Source organism: Amphiura filiformis, chromosome 4, assembly GCF_039555335.1.
Source record: "Amphiura filiformis chromosome 4, Afil_fr2py, whole genome shotgun sequence".
In the NCBI taxonomy this organism is placed as follows: Eukaryota; Metazoa; Echinodermata; class Ophiuroidea; order Amphilepidida; family Amphiuridae; genus Amphiura; species Amphiura filiformis.
The window spans coordinates 14,228,064-14,245,429 of NC_092631.1; positions in this window are offsets into that span (position 1 = coordinate 14,228,064).

A 17,366-nucleotide genomic window follows, 5' to 3' on the forward strand; every position below is an offset into this window, starting at 1 on the left:
ATTTAAGTGCTTTTTTTAATGGAAATTCCGGATTGCTGATTTTACCTTTTTTTTTCCTTATCTGGAATTAGATGCTGATATTTCATCATAATCCCCAAACCCTATTCCTTATACCTTGTGTTTGCTAAAATGATTGCGCCCTGAGCAATAGTTACTTGCATGAATTTGCATCCTTATTTGATAACCAAGTACGCTTTGTAAAAGCAATTTGGTTTGTTTCAGAAATGCGTGCAAGAAAAGCGTGACAAAACAAAAATGTACTTTTTTCGTTCGCATAGTTGACCTCGATTTGTTAGTAAGGTGGCGGATCTGTGCGAAGGGTCAATTGTAAGCATTTGATGTATATACATCCAACTGTTCAAGATATCTTGGGTAGATTATCATGTGTGTACAGTATGTAAATAAATTGTGTCAATATATTATGTGATTTTGCCCAATGACAATGTGTATATTGTAAACAAAAGGTCATTTGTAATACATGTACTATTTTCTATTATTCAGATAGACATGCAAATTTATGACAGAAACAACGCTAAAATTCAAGTGCTTTTTATATTATAAGAAAATGTAAATTTGCTGGTTTATTGAGTATCAAACTAGGGATTGTGACTTTTAATTAATCCACATTACATGTTAATTGTATGTGTGATAATGTAAAGTGGTAAAAAGTGGTGCACAGTTTAAAAAAAAACCCAATCTATATAATTATGTTAAATCTCAGTTGCTGCATTTGGTTATGTCTTAAGGAATGGGATATTAACGTTTGCGACCTTTTCACATATTTTTTGTGGGAGCTGAGAGTACACCAGACCTATCGAATTGCATTCTGAATACGAGGAATGTCCTTCTGATATCAAATAATTTTGATTTTTTGAAATTTGCGATATAATACAAATTTTATGACAAATTATTAAAATTTGATATTTTCAAATTTTTGATATTTAACAGTCAATTTTGACCTTTCATATTATTGATATACATTTTTTTCCCAAAAAGACCTAAAATATTTTGGTGTTTTGAGGGAAAAATTCCATATCTTCAATACGAGAGGTCAAAATTTTCAATTGATCGTCTGCTTTTCTTCCCAGCTACATACACTGTGAGTACATATCATTAGATTTATAAAGTTTAATTCAAGGACTGTTAAATATCAAAAATATAATTTTTTAATCATTTGCCATAAAATGTGTATTATATCGCAAATTTCAAAAAATCAAAATAATTTAATATCAGAAGGACATTCTTCGTATTCAGAATGCAATTCGATATGTCTGATGTGCTCTCATGTCCCACAAAAAATACTGTCCAAACGTCCATACCCCACCCCTTAATGTGGTGTGCTCTTAATTCTGAAATGTAAGGGATCTTGGGTATTGGAAATTGGGCATTTGAAATATGGGAATTGTGAGTCCAGTGTGTTCCAGAAATCTGGACCATTGGCCTATTCCAGCTGAAATCCATTATACCCCCTATGTAAGACATGACCTTAATCCTCCACACAGGGAGTGTGAATTTCAAATGGGATTACCAGATGGATGATTCCATTTGAAATCTACACCCCCTGGGTGGGATATTAAGGTCATGTCTTGCATAGGGGGTGCATGGATTTCAACTGGAATGGCCCTACTTCATTTTGGTGGAAAATTATTATGTTCAAGATAGTCTCCTCAGCCACCAGTTTGATTCCTCTCACTCGCCACACAAACCAGACCAAGCATATTAGTTCAGTTTTGAAAATATTCCCGGTCACTCAGTTATTGCACCTTCAAGTTGTTTATTTGTTTGTTTTTAATAAACAGAAATTGCTTGCCCTTTTAAGCTTGACAATCTGGATCTTATGATGGGAAATAGTTTAGAAAGCTGCTCAAACTATTTATTTAGTACTCAGTTTTGGAGCCAAACTACAAAGCATTCTTTGGTTAAGTTCAACCCAAAGAGAATATACCCAAAGAGTACTGACTCAAAATTGCCCTGTGTGTATCGCTATGGTAAATTAGTCATTTTTTTGTGTTGCTCATGGTAGTCAAAGAGTGTACCTCGGTGTTTTTCGGGGAGAGCCTGTAATTAAACAATAATTTGCGTCAGTAATCATGGGAGCGTTACCAAGAATTACACACCAGACATTCATTTTTGGAACAATGCATTATATCGTCGTTGGGCAGGAAAAACCTCCTATGTACTTGTGACCCTTGAACATGTTTTTAAAAACAAAACTGCCAAGAGGTTACATAGGAGGTTTTGCTTTAAACATGTTCCGGGGCCAATGACACATAGGAGGTTTTTCCTGCCCAACGATGATATGCGGAATGCAAACAATGCAGTTGAATGGAAGTTTGCTAGGTACATGGCAAAGTTACCAGATAAAGGAGACTCTAACGATTAATTCGAACCCGGCTAGCACCTTTGTCCAAAAATGATGCACGGGACCCTGTGTAGACAAAAAAGGAGGTGCAATATTTTACTGTAAATGAGCAACACGAAAACATGGCGGAGTCGGTACTCTATGGTTCTACCTCATTGGTTAGAACAGAAAAGTGCCTAGTAAAATACTGAACAGCTAAAGAAGCAAAAAAATAATTATCTACTCTTAACCCTCGCTGTGGAAAACAGAGTAGGTTGTTTGGTTGGATTTCAAATTTTTAAAGATTGTTGCCAACACATGTATTGGCTTAATTAGCTTAATACATGTTGCTTTTTCTCTACTGAATGTGTCATAATTACTTCATCATGTTTAAAACAGTTTTGAAGTGTGTGTGAAGAAACTGTTAAAAAACTTTATAGGATTTCTGAATTCAGAAAGAAAGAAACACCCCCCCAAAAAAAAAAAAAATAAGGTTCAGTATTTATTCTTTTGTACTGTTGTTGGCCTAATTGAATTAGTGCACAGATGGGTTTAGAAGTAGTTCACCTTGTGGTACAAAAACTTGATACGCTGATGCAGCGTATCAAAAGGAGGGACTTTGCGGCAAAATGCTTCTCAAGATAAAGATTAAAATAGTAAATAATAAGAATTTGGGATGCAGTTCACTTGTAAAATATGAATGCCTTAATTAATTTTAGCATATGAAGTGTTGTTTTAAAGTTTGCAAAAAGCTTGCAAAGCAGAAATACTGAGCTCAAAATTGTCTTTACCTGCAAAGTCCCCCCCTTGTGATTGCTGCATCACAAATGTGCTTGGGATTATTGTTACACTCCAAAAATGGCTACAGGTAGGCCCCCTATGTTCAACAAAAGTGACTGAAATACAAGAGGTATTCCTTCACAGCATATAAAGTGGCTGCTTCACATGCTATATCTCTTGTTTTTTGATACCTTCAGTTTGTACTTTCATAACATGTTCCGTTTTATGTATTTTAAACAATTTCACAAAACGGACATAAAATTGAATACAAATCTTAATAAACTTTGGCCAAAACAATCATTGTTGTAATGAACTTTTGAACTTACATTATAAAGTGATATGTATTTGGTCTTTGTTTTGTTGTAACTCCTGAATATTTTTATCGGACCAGAATAAAAAAAAGTGAACTATATTCATCAGTTTAAAATATTATTAATGAGAATTAAACAATGTTTGTTCTATTTATTATTGGTGTTTTAAACAAAAGAGTGTGAATTTTCTACTATTTGTCAGTGTACTTTGTCATTTTGAAAACATAACAATGTGAAATGCGATTAAGTTGAGCTATTACAGGATTCACAAGTTCCCCCTAAAGTCTGATATATACTCCACTTTGCGACCGCGATTTTGCAGGCCGCAAAGAAATTTGAGCTGAAATTGTTCGACTTCCATGAAAGAATTTCCTTCATGGAGCAGGTTTCTTCGCTTTGTGGAGTTGAATTTGGTTCAACTTTGGGGGGGGGGGGTAGGCCAGTGAAGTTTCTATAAGAAAGCACTGGGCAGGCAACAATTCTTCGCGATACTCTGCGATATTTTGATGAAGCACATGAAATATACATGAATGCCTTTGCACGAAGCTGTGAATTAATTTTTTCATCACAGCTTCTCGCGAAGTGGAGAAATGGAGTATACATCGGACTTTATGCTTAAATCGAAAATATATTTTACGAAATGTATAAATTTGAAAAGGTAGAGTGGGGTAAGTTGAGCTACCGTAACCAAAAGTTTACTTGAAAAATGTAAATAAATATAAAAATAAACGATGGTATTTTGGGCCTTTTTCTTGAAATTTGAGTGTACTTCGTATACTGGCTCAACTTTACTAGCCCCACTGGCTCAACATAACTTGACCGTTTTCTTCTAAACCTTTCCTGTGAAAAAACCATAACCCAGTAGCATAATGAACCATTATGACTGACTGAACGCATGCTTGATGCTCGATTGGTCCAGATATGTACAACAAATAAGTCTACACATACATTTTTACATTTTGTAAAATATGGTTTTGATTTATTTTAAAAAGTATTCGGGGTACTTACAAGTTGTTGGTCATGTAATTCTCATATTTGGATATTGCCATTTGGTCATAAATTTGATAAGAAATGATTTGCCTCTATTGTGTCTGTCAGATGTAAGTGAAGATGCGCAAATAAAATAGTATTATGTAATTATTGTAATAAAAACCAGAGTCCTGTGTTTCTTTGTTATATTTGTTTGGCAACTCTAACAACAAGAAGTAGGGCAGTTGGGGGCTTTAAGGGATGGGGTATGAACGTTTGGACAGTATTTATTGTGGGACATCAGAGCACATCAGACATATCGAATTGCATTCTGAATACAAAGAAATGTCCTGATGATATAAAATAATTTTGATTTTTTGAAATTCGCAATGTAATACACATTTTATGGCAAATTATTTATAAATCGGATGATTTATACTTAAAGTGTATGTAGGTGGGATGAAAAGCCGACGATCAATTGATCAATTTTGACCTTTCGTATTGAAGATATGGATTTTCTTCCCAAAACACCAAAAACTGTTGACTGTGATGCCTCCACCAAAGGGAGTGATGTGGCACGTACTCACAAGTTGATACAAAGCTGGATGACCCCAAAATGAACTTCCAAATATTTGGCTCCAAATGTTGACTGTACCCACCAAGTTTCATGTACGTATGACAGTTTTTACTAATTTGACCTTAGATGACCCCTGGGTGACCCCAAAATGACCTCCCAAAAATTTGGCTCTAAATGTGACTGTACTCACCAAGTTTCATGCCTATATGATAGTTCAAACTAATTTGACCTCAGATGACCCCTGGTGACCCCAAAATGACCTTCCAAAAATTTGGCTCTAAATGTTGACTGTACCCAATAAGTTTCATGCCCATCCAACAGTTTTTACTAATTTGACCTCAGATGACCCCTGGGTGACCCCAAGATGATATCCCAAAAATTTGGCTCTAAATATTGACTGTACTCACTAAGTTTCATGCCCATTTGATAGTTTTAACTAATTTGACCTCAAATGACCCCTGGTGACCCCAAATGACCCCAAAATGACCTTCCAAAAATTTGGCTCTAAATGTTGACTGTACCTACCAAGTTTCATGGCCATATGACAGTTTTTGCTAATTTGACCTCAAATGACCCCCTGCATGACCTCAGGTGACCTTGACCCACTAACCAATACTAACTTGTTCTGCCTGGGGTCAAGATGCACCCACCCACCAAGTTTGAGGAACATGCGACCCTTAGTCTCCGAGAAAAGAGGTAAATAAGGAAAATGAGCCCCCTGACCTCAAATGACCTTATACCTCAGTATATGACCTTGAACCTCACCCAAAAAAAGTAGCCAGAGTTTTTGACCATGACCCACCTATCCTGAAAATCTGAAGTCAATCCGCCCATCCATGCCCGAGATATGGCATCCGGACGGAAGCACGGAAGGACGGGCATTGCAAAAACAGTATGCCTCGCGGTGGAGGCATAAAAATAGGTCTTTTTGGGACAAAAATCCATATCTTTAATATGAAAGGTTAAAATTTTCAATTGATCGTCGACTTTTCCTCCCAGCTACATACACTTTAAGAATATATCATTAATTTATAAAATTTACTTTGAGGACAAAAATGTGAAAAATATCAAATTTTAATAATTTGTCATAAAATTTGTATTATATCATGAATTTCAAAAATGAAAATTATTTGATATCAGAAAGACATTCTTTGTATTCAGAATGCAATTTGATATGTCTGATTTTCTCTCATGTCCCACAAAAAAATACTGTCAAAATGCTCATTCCGTGAGATCCCTTAAGGGATCTGGAATGAGCGTTTTGAACGTTAAAGTATAAATCATCAGATTTATAAAGTTTACTTCGAGTACTGTTAAATATCAAAAATATCAATTTTAATCATTTGCCATAAAATGTGTATTACATTGCGAATTTCAAAAATCAAAATTATTTGATATCAGAAGGACATTCTTCGTATTCAGAATGCAATTCGATATGTCTGGTGTGCTCTAATGTCCGACAATAAATACTGTCCAAACGCTCATACTCCATCCCTTAATGCTTTAGTAGAGATATAGAAAGGTTTGGGAGATTTGGTTTTTGTTATCAAAACAGGGATGATCCCCTTTCACAAGAACTCCATATTCACTGTAGGCACTATCCGTGAATGGCACTGATAACAATCAGTGGCGTAGCCAAGGGGAAGGGGGGGGGCAGCTACCCCCTGTGAGAAATCTTGCCCCACCCATGTGGGATGCTCTTTTTGTACTTTTTAGCCCATTTTTGTCAGGGTTTGCCACCTTCCACCCTTCTGAAAAAGTGCTGGCTACGCTACTGAGAACAATATCTATTCCCGGTATCTATTACTATTAGGCCAAAAAAAGAAAGTCTCTCATATGTTCAATTTTTTAAATATATTTTTAGTATGGTATCGCGATCCAATTCTGTCTTTTTTGCAGTTTGGTTTTTGTGTGTGTACATATCATTCGCCATGATTGTAAAAGAGACAAAACTATTCACTGTGTATGTATTATTATATTTCTGTTTTTGAATATCACAAAGTATATAAACATTGTGCCTTGACTGTAATAAAAATTCCCTTTAAAAGGGAAGGCCAGCCTCAATGCAGAAGAGGTCTTGTAAATAGTTTGGGTCACCGTGAAAGGCATTTTTTAGGATCACGCTTACATCCATGTTACATTACAGTTCACCAAACCATCAATGCTGAGAACATGCACACTGAAACAGCAAAAAGCATTAACTCCTATAACTCCTGTCAACTCTTAATTCATTACTCCAAATTGTTCTGTATTTTTGTCTTTACTAGACTGCTTTTTACCCATGCTTATTATTAAAATCAAGAAATACACTGCAGTTGTTAGTTAATTCGCTATGTAAACTCAACTTACATGCACATTTTATTTTAAAAGATTTTATATTATTTCGCAATGTATAGTTTACTATAAAGTAGATAGTGGCAAGCACATGATAAAAGGACTGATCATTAACAACGATCTTCACTTTTAAACTGTATTTTTGAATGTGTTGATTGTTAGTCCGAAACTCCTGCAAAGCTATGGACATGGCATCTTACCTACTCCATTCTGTAATAGTCTGCATTGTGTGTTTTCTCAGTCTTCAATCATTTTGTTGAATGTAATTTTATGAATCAAATAAAAAAGATAGAAAGTGGCCTCACTTTAGTTATGTGTCATTTACAGTATTTATAATTTATAAAGTAAGACAATAATTTATTTATTTTCTATAAGTGCATGCCAAAATATGGGATTTATTGTTCAATATTATAGCTAACCCCTAAAAACTTTATTTTCCATCGGATTTTCCCGTTGAAAAGACAAAACTAATGTTAAAGATAGCAATAATATCATCAATAACATTTTGAGTCAATTTTATCCATAAAACGATACAGGATAGGATAGATAATTACTTTGACTTCAATGTGGTCCATATAATGAAGATTTTGATTCTACAACATTATTAGATCTGTTATCAACATCAATTATGCACTCACAGGCAACCAAACATCATGCTATGCTCAGTAGTCCACTGATATGACCTTGTTCCAGTGATCATTCCCCGCTAATTACTAATTGTTGACCATGTCATATTCTTGATGCTGATTGCTGAACAAGTTTATGTTTATATGTGTAGGCCTAACCTATGATAACTTTTTAAGTCATAATTAATTCAAACATAACTTTGGCAATACTCAATCGTTTTCGTTCGTTGAAACGGCAAAACATACCTTCTTTTCCTTGCAAATCGAATTAGCAGACATCAAAAACATTTCCACCACAAGAAGTAAAAAAAAAAATCATACCAATAGAAGAAGGCTATAATCTTAGCTAATCTTTAGTGTACACAAATCCCATCTCAGAATTAGGTACCAGCCCTATGGGCTGGCGAAAAGAGCTAAAAAGAAACTTAGCTCATGGACTTAAAAAGCATAGCTTGGCTTTTTTACCAAATGTGTATGAGACAGACTTTTTTTTTTGCCTTCATCAACTGAATAGGCCTATACACCATATTCCAGAAAAATAGAGCACTAATATTTTTGGATTAAAAGAATATCCTGTTTTGCCAAATGAAACATACTGTATAGGCCTACACCAATATTAAATTCGCGGTTGTTGGCAACTTAGATAATGAAATACATAAGAAATTTCTTCATTTCAACTTATTGGGGGTTAATATTTTCGCGGGCACATATTAATCCGCAAAAACTAGAGGATTTGGATTTGGGATTCTGTGGGATTTAGCTATATGTTTCATTTGGCAAAAATAAATATTATAATTATTTTTTTATTCCAAAAGAAAACGGTGCTCTATTTTCAATGGCGTAGATTTTTTTTCAATATGGGGGGGGATGGGGTGGAAAAAATTCTTGAAGAATAGTGAATCCAGCACCTTTTGGCAACAGAATAAGTTTATGGTAGCCTACTAATGCGCACAAAGCGTGCAAAAATGTTCATTGCCATACTGAAGCTATACTGATGAAATATGGTGCGAAAGTGGAATAAATTTGTGTGTAGCGCTCAAAGATGATCACTTTTGGGGCTAAAATGGCCAAATAAAGGTTAATTTGGTCAGAAACCAACATACAGGTGTCAACATGGAGGAGGGGGATGATTGTATGGACCATCCCCCCTTCTATGCCATCTATGCCTATGTCTATTTTTCTGGTAGTAATTCATTATATTAAAATGGTACTCACTGCAGAGGGGGCAGGGGGGACATGTGCATATAGGTATTATAGTTAGGCATACTTCATAGGGGGCCTATAATGTGCCTGTTTCCTGGGGGGGGGGCGGCTCGACAGTTGTTTGGCCATAGTATCATGTGCAGCTCTCCGAACTACTGCCAAAAATATAGACCCGAAATTTCCACTACCAATTTTGCTAAAACACAATGATATTTTTTGAACTTCACTCCGTTTCTTATTAAAAAGTAAATTTTCATGAAATTGGGAATCTTCTGAGGGCCATTAAAAGCTAGGCCCTATTAAAAACCAAAATGGCTGAATGGAATGCACCCCAAGTCTAAACTAAATGGTTGAAAACGCACCCTCGAATTTGCCGCATGTCGCACATCCCGTTACTTTCATTTCCACAAAGACACCCCCACCCCTCCCGTGGGGGAGGGGGGGGGGGGTCAGAAGCTTTTTGAGATGTTAGCCTGATGTTCACACCCTGGGTTCCCACTCTGCAGTGCAGTGCAGCAGTGCTGCCATGGAGTAGGGGGAAGTGGGGCAAATTGGTCCACCTAATGTCCCGTTTTGCCCCACCAGATTTTACTCGGCTATAATACTAATACCCGGCAACTTGCGACAAGTGGCCACTACAAAACAAAATGTACATCGCCAAGAGTCTAGTAGACTTACGTTTCACAAAAATTGGTGCCGGTCGGCTTCCGGCTTCATTATTTTATTAAGGTGTCTTTAAGGCGTCCCATTTTACCCCACTGCAAGATTTTTCTGTAACAGAGGCTGGGGTAAAATGGGACAGCTGGGGTAAAATGGGACGCCATTGATTTACTATGGGACTTTTTTGTTGGGGCAAAATGGGACAGTTTGAGTTAGCACACAGTAAATCAATGGCGTCCCATTTTACCCCAATTTGGCATATTTCTAAAAGAAAGCTTTTCTTATAATTTTCGAAGAAAAAAGTTACAATTTTTGTCTTATTTAATTGAAATAGCTTAGAAGTTATTTTTTATTTGAGAAACACTAATCCGGACCATTGATTCAGATATTGAGCCACAAGTCGTGACCTCTGCTTAGACATGACAAAAAAATGGAATACTTAGGCTATTTTGATGTGTTAAGCTTACGGCCCTCAGAAGTTCCTGTTTAATGAAGAATGGTACTTTTAAACGGATTGAAATATAAATAGACATTAGGGGCCTATATCAAAGTTATTTTGTTGCAAAAATGGGCAAAATGTGACTATTTTAAGGTATAAAAGTATTTCCGAAATCACTGTCCCAAATTACCCTGTGTCCCAATTTGCCCCAAGTTACCCTAGCCTACTTTACTTGTTCTTCTCAATTCTAACTTTCCTGAACAATGGGGGAAAATGAGGCTCATCATTCTTTTGATCAGGTCAGCGGTTCAATAAAGTATAAATCAATACAGACAATTTGATCAAAGAGCTACAAAGGTGCCCAATCAATGGTCAAGGCTCATTGTCTACGATCCTCACGCAGATCACGTAAAATGTAAAAGACTTGGTCCAGGACTATCGGGTAAAGGAAAAGACAATAAAAGTTCATACGATTGCCTAATTTGACAGGAAAAAATGGCATATCAAAAATAAGATTCGATTCTTATTTTGCTTAACGATTATCTAATTTACCGAGATAAAGATAGCCACCCATCTTAATTTTCTTGGACACAAAATTGAAAATATAACACAAGGACTCAGAATCTTGGTCAAGTCTAACCTACCAATTACCCAGAAGCCATTGCGACAGTACAGCCATTTTAGTTCACTGCGTTGTTTTCCCTTTACGGGAAAATACCACCGATAGAATGTATTTTCACAGAAATTGACCCTTTTCCACCGATATACGGGAAAAATCTGGATACTACGATGTATCAACCACCACATCTCCCATATGGTATGTACAAAATTGTCTGTACTTCTTTGTAATTGTGGTAAAAAGATGGAGTTTGGGGTCAAAACAAACCGGCTGCCGGCTTTTCACCTTGTTCTAAACGCGACCTTCGATTGGAATGATAAATTTTATTTCTTTGTTTTTACGTTTGTGTTGAACATCTGCCAATTATTTGTATTATTATTAAAGGGTGAAGCTCATACCTAATTGTACGTAGCTTTAAAATGTCTAAAATTAAAGACGTTGTTTTGAAGAGAATGGAATCGCGAGTGCGATCGTGCGATATTTTTTTGACTGGGAACGCCCGTGCCGTGGGCTCGTATTTGGCACCAGTGTTTCACTTTCGATTCCCGATAAATGCGATTTTACAAGCTTTTCTAAATATCATTTCCTTCTTATCACAACTCATATATCATGATCATGGTAAATAAGGTTAATTTAGTACCGTAATATAAATTGTAATTTAAGTCAAAATGCTGCAAGTGATCAGCAAGAAGATGCAATGCAAGAGAGGAGATGAAAAATGGTGAGTGTGCGGTTAGTCATCTTGTTGGATTGATGATGCTGACATGCATGCTTCAATCAAAGTGAGATGATTGAATGATGAATATGGATGCTGTGTACTTTTATAATCTAAAATTTAGAACAAAAGTTTATTATTAATTATTGTTTATAATTTCAATTTGCATTGAATTTTTAGGTTTGCAACAATCATTTCTGTTTCTTGTGCTGGCATAAATATGATAAATGTTGCGCACCATCCGCCATTTTATTTAGAATTTTTTTACCCAGGTAGAAAAAATTTATGCATGGAATGTTTTTGATAATTTTTGAAACAAATTATATCGATTAGAGCCAGTTTCCTAGGACTAGGTCGGACAGTTCAAATTTATTCTAAGGTCAAACCCACACTGAGCAAGGCCCAATAAGGTCGCATGTCATGAACTGGTCATCTTTTGTGTAACATATAAATGTAAAATGAGAAAAAAATCACCAATTTTGATTCACTTAAACACAACTTTTAATGAAAACATTTTAGACCATTAAAAGTATATATATTTCTGGAAAGCTTATATTACAAGGATGCCGAATCAACAAAGTATAACATCATAATACAGGGTGGGTAAGAAATATACAGGGTGAAACAACAACAAAATTAGCATCTTTCTTGTCATCACTCATGATGAACCCCATATTTTTCTTTTCTGAAAGCTATGTAGCTCAAAATAAATATGGATTCAGAAAGACATTGCATGGGCCCTTCAAGCAAATTAGGAAGAAAGAGTTTGCTATCCCTTCCTTGCGTTAAACATACAGGGTGGTCAAAAATTGTAAAATAATTTTACAATTTTAATGACCATGATGACATTATCAATCAAACTTTTTAACTCCATTTCTGGCACTAAAACTAATAGCATAATTGAATTCCTCATCAAATTTCCTTAAAAATATGTGTACTTTTGAATAAGCAGGGTGACTCTGGCAAGAGATAAGCCACTTGGAAATGTCGGAGCGTTACATGCACACTTTGTACAGTAACATATAGGGAAAACTGTCTTAATTAGCATTTAATTAGGCAATTTATTAGTTACATCTTTTGTTACATTTGATCTACTATGAGGTAGATCTACAATCCAGGATGATATATGTGCAATTTGTGGTCCATGCTACTTGTACTTTTTAAGATACAAAGGTTTAAAGTTGGCCATATTTTCACAATTTTGTGTACAATCCTATGGGGCTCTCCCACCCGCTCTCCCGCCCGGATCCTCCATTGACACATCTTGCATATTGAAGTATAAATCTCAAAGTATATGTCCAATTGACTTGGGTTTTTTTGTATTTGACAAAGAACATAATTATCTACAAAATGACACCAAACTTTCTACAATAGGTATTATACTTTTGGAATAAACCAAACTTGAAGTGTGAAGAAAGCGTTTTCATGTTACGGATCCTCCATTTTTGGGTGACCTATTTGTGACATGCGACCATAAGGCCAAAAAAAAAAAGAAGTTGTTTGTTTGTCCTCCACTGCCCGCTCCTCAGATTAAGGCCTGACCAATATTTTTTTGTTTTCAATTTAAAAAAAAAAAAAATAATTTAGTAAAATTCATTTTTTTTTCTTCGATAGAGCTAAATGCTAAGATCTTTCATGGTTGAAAATTAAAAAAAGCCCCCCAAAAACATTTTGTGTCTTCAATATGCAAAGTTTAACTTCATGTCATACCGGGGGGTAGTCTATTATTTTTAGTGACTTCAAAATACATTGGATTTGATATCATTAAGGGGGTACTACACCCCTGGCCAATTTTGTGCCTATTTTTTGCATTTTTCTCAAAAATTATAGCGCATTGGTGACAAGTAAGATTATAGGGGCAAGGACTACAACTACTGCACTGGAAATTTTATTTCAGCACAGACAACAGTTATGGAGTTACAGTCAAAAATGAGGGAAAACCAATATTTGATCAATAAATCAATAACTACTTGCCTTGAGTTGCTGAATTTTCAGTGCAGTAGTTGTAGTCCTTGTCCCTATAATATACATATCTTACTTGTCCCCAATGCGCTATAATTTTTGAGAAAAAATGCAAAAATAGACACAAAATTGGCCAACCCCCTTTATAAAAGACTATGACATGAACACAAATTATAACTTTAACTGCATATTAAAGAAACAAAATGTTGGTTTTTTTAAGTCACCATGAATGATTGTAGCATTTAGCTCTAGCCAAATCCGAAAATAAAAAAAAATAAATAAGGTTGTGTGTCATGGTGGGGCACATTTGCGTTACAAGCACTGATTTTGATCAGTTGTCTTCCTTTTCGCTTAAAATTGATACAGATCTAAAACTATACATCTCACACCAGCAAAACTATACATTTTTGGAAAGCTTATGTTCCAAGGAATCCAACTATGAAAAATTGAAGTTGGTATACAGGGTGCGTAAGAAAATATATAGGGTGATATCATGAAAAATTTCAATTTTACTAGTAAATTGATAATTTATTGCATTTGCTACTGATATGGAATACCTCAAATGAAATTGAATGAAACTTTTGCTTTGTTGATTACATTTTTGAAAATATTTTCTTTTAATACAGTGTATCCTACATTTATTTTAACTGCATATTTAGATTCCTGGGGTAAAAAGCTTTCCAAAAATGTATACTTTTCCTATTTTAGGATGTATAATTCTCAAGATACAACAATTGAAAGCCAAAACGCATGTTGTGACTGAAAATCTTGGCATTTGTGTGTAAGTGAATAGGAAAAACTTGTGGTTCTTGTGACTTGTGGTTCTCAGTGAATACTTGTAAACACGATTAGATAATTAACTGAATATGAACAATGAATGAACAAGCTTTCATTTGAGATATGATCTGCATGTATAGCACACAATTTGACAATGATATAATTTAAAATTCAAAAAGATGTCATGTCTTCAAAACATTTGCCATAGAGATTGTACATACTCCTCTACCACTTATCCTCTACCACTTATCCACCAGGTTTATCTTCGTTAACATTTTAATATTTTTCACTAATTAAGGGGGAATAATACCCTGATTTTCATCAGTACCCCTCTTCTTTTTTTTCTTGCAAATTTATGAACTACATAAATATGTTCATCATCTCATGTCCTAAACTTGTAAAATATCTCTACCTACAAAGTGATTTTAAACCATTTTAGAAAATCATTTTAGCCCTATATATTTTTTTGTTTACTGTATCTTAGTAACTGAGATGTGTGTTTCATAACAAACCATAATTTATTCTATTGAACATGTCCAAGTAGAATACATGAATAGAATACATTAAATCCTTTGTTATACTATCTATATAGAAATGTACTCACTGATTATAACACTGAATAAATTAAATAGGCCTAATCTCTTCCACATAGACAATTTAATACTACCCCATGTATACTACTTCCATGACCATAATGTGTTGTTAGGAAAAGAGATTAAAAAAGGCTATAAGGTCATCAAAGGTCAGGTTATAGGTCAATTGGTTCAGGTCAAATTCAGGCAACAATTCTGAATACATATGATAGTCTGTGATATCATACATGTCATAATGAGGCATCAATTTTGATATTTTGTCTGTTACTGGATATATAATGGAAATGTGTGAGGTGGATGTACTAAAATACCTTGGGATGTAAATGGTGAGTACAATTTAGATTGCCTAGTTGAGATGGATTGGGCAAATAAATATAAAATAGTTACCAAAATCACAAAAATGAAGCTTACGGAAAACTACCTAATATGGTGGTATAGGTGACAAAAAATACAATCTTTTTCAACATTGCTGTAGTGTGGTTGTGATAACCTGTTACCTATGGCTTAATTAAGTTTCAGTGAAATAGTGTCGCAAGTTCAAAATACAAAATATAGCTCAACATTGAAAATAGAAGCATTTTAACCGGTTCGTTTTTGATAGTTGTGGAGCACCAAGTTCATGAAGTCATAAAAGAAATCAGGGACCACTTATTCCCATTTTACATATCAACATTATTTCCCTAATGTGTTAGCAACACATATCCAAAATTTTAACGAAATCCGTTGATAGTAATTAAGCCTTCCAAAATGAAGTAAATTTAAAACATCAGTGATGTACCACTTTTTGGCTAATACCATTAGAAGCATGTACGCGTCATTGATACTGATGCCACCAATTGAACGAGAAGATTTGCCCCTTCATTTTGCATACCACTTTGTCCAATTGTTTTTTCTCATTTCTTCACAAAATGCAAAAAAATGCAAAAAAAAAATTCAATGGGTGTAGTACCCCCTTAAACACATTTGAATTCCAAATTGTGAAACATATTTGAAAATTAGAATAATCAAGCTGTATAATGAGCCCAAACTTGATGCAATTGGTCCAAGAATTGCTTTGTGGCAACAAGTTAAATCAGAAAGAGGAGAGAAAAATGTAACGCCACCAGGTATTTTGGTGTCCCACCATAAGACACATGACCATAACTAAATCTGCCCGCCCACACGTCCTCTTTCAAAGCTGTGGAGGACAAACAAACAATTTTTTTTCTCCTAAATGTGCTGAAAGCCAAATTGGCCACTTATCGCTCACTGTTCAAAATGTGACATCTACACCAACTACAGTCCCCGAAATGGTCTACTTTTTAGCCGACCTCAATTCCGAAACATTTAGTGAAAGTTAAAAATGCGATCCCCAACCCTTTGGACGAATTTGTAGAAGTCTCTGTGTCTGAAATTCCCCGGTACAAACATTGATACTGACGTCATATCTAGCTGAGGTGACCAGGAGGCAGGAGCTACCATTTTGGTCAACTGAATTCGACTCGTGCATTCTTTTGGTTGACATAAATCAAGCAAAATTTTCAATAACAGGTAATAGTAGGATTTCAATTTTTTAATGAAGTTACTTGTAGTTTTGAGGAATGACAAAGTTGTTTTTTGAAACTTAGATGTTTGTTTCAACTGATGATGTAGGATCGCAAGGTGAGTGAATTCGTGAAGAGATTTCCTTGTTTGAGTGATAGTAGGATACGGGACGTAGGCTAAAATAGTACTTTGACCTGCTCTGACGTCTCAATTCACCCGGAATTATTCGTACCTGCTTACCAGACAGACATAGGTCAAGCCCAAAGGTTAAATTTTTTGAATAAAATTTAAAGTTTGTGATAATTCACATTCCGGGTTCTCAATAAATTTTGATGATTTTGAACTTATTTTCCTGCAATTACTCTTCAAATTGCCGGTAAACTGAGTTTAGATGCTAGATGTGAGCTAAATAGGATATGCAGCGAAATAAATGTAGTTTTTGACAGAAAAAAAACAGAATTTACCAGAAGTTGATTTTACTCCAAGACATTAGCCAGAGAGGTGTCCAGGTGTCTGTTTTCAATTTGGACACCCTAAAATTCTGATTTTGATAATGGAGTGAATAGGAAACTTGTGGACACCCTGATTTTGTAGAATAAGGTATTTTTTACCATTTTGGACACCCTAAAGACACCCCTCTGGCTATAAATGCCTTGTTTCACTCTGTGTTTGGGGGGGGGTAGAGATATTGAGCGTCTTTCTTGGATTTTTTAACTTTTACAGTGAATATCAAAGATTTCTTTCTGTTCAAATTATTGAAATACACCGGTTCTATAATGGTAAGCCAGTTGCTTTCATGTAAATTATTATATAATTATATATAATATAAATTGTCCACTTGCTCCAATGAAAAATGCAGCAATTTGAATTTTGATGAAGTTTAGGGTGTTCTAGTTGGCAAAGCACTGTCCCCTAAGTTGCATTTTGTTTCAAAAT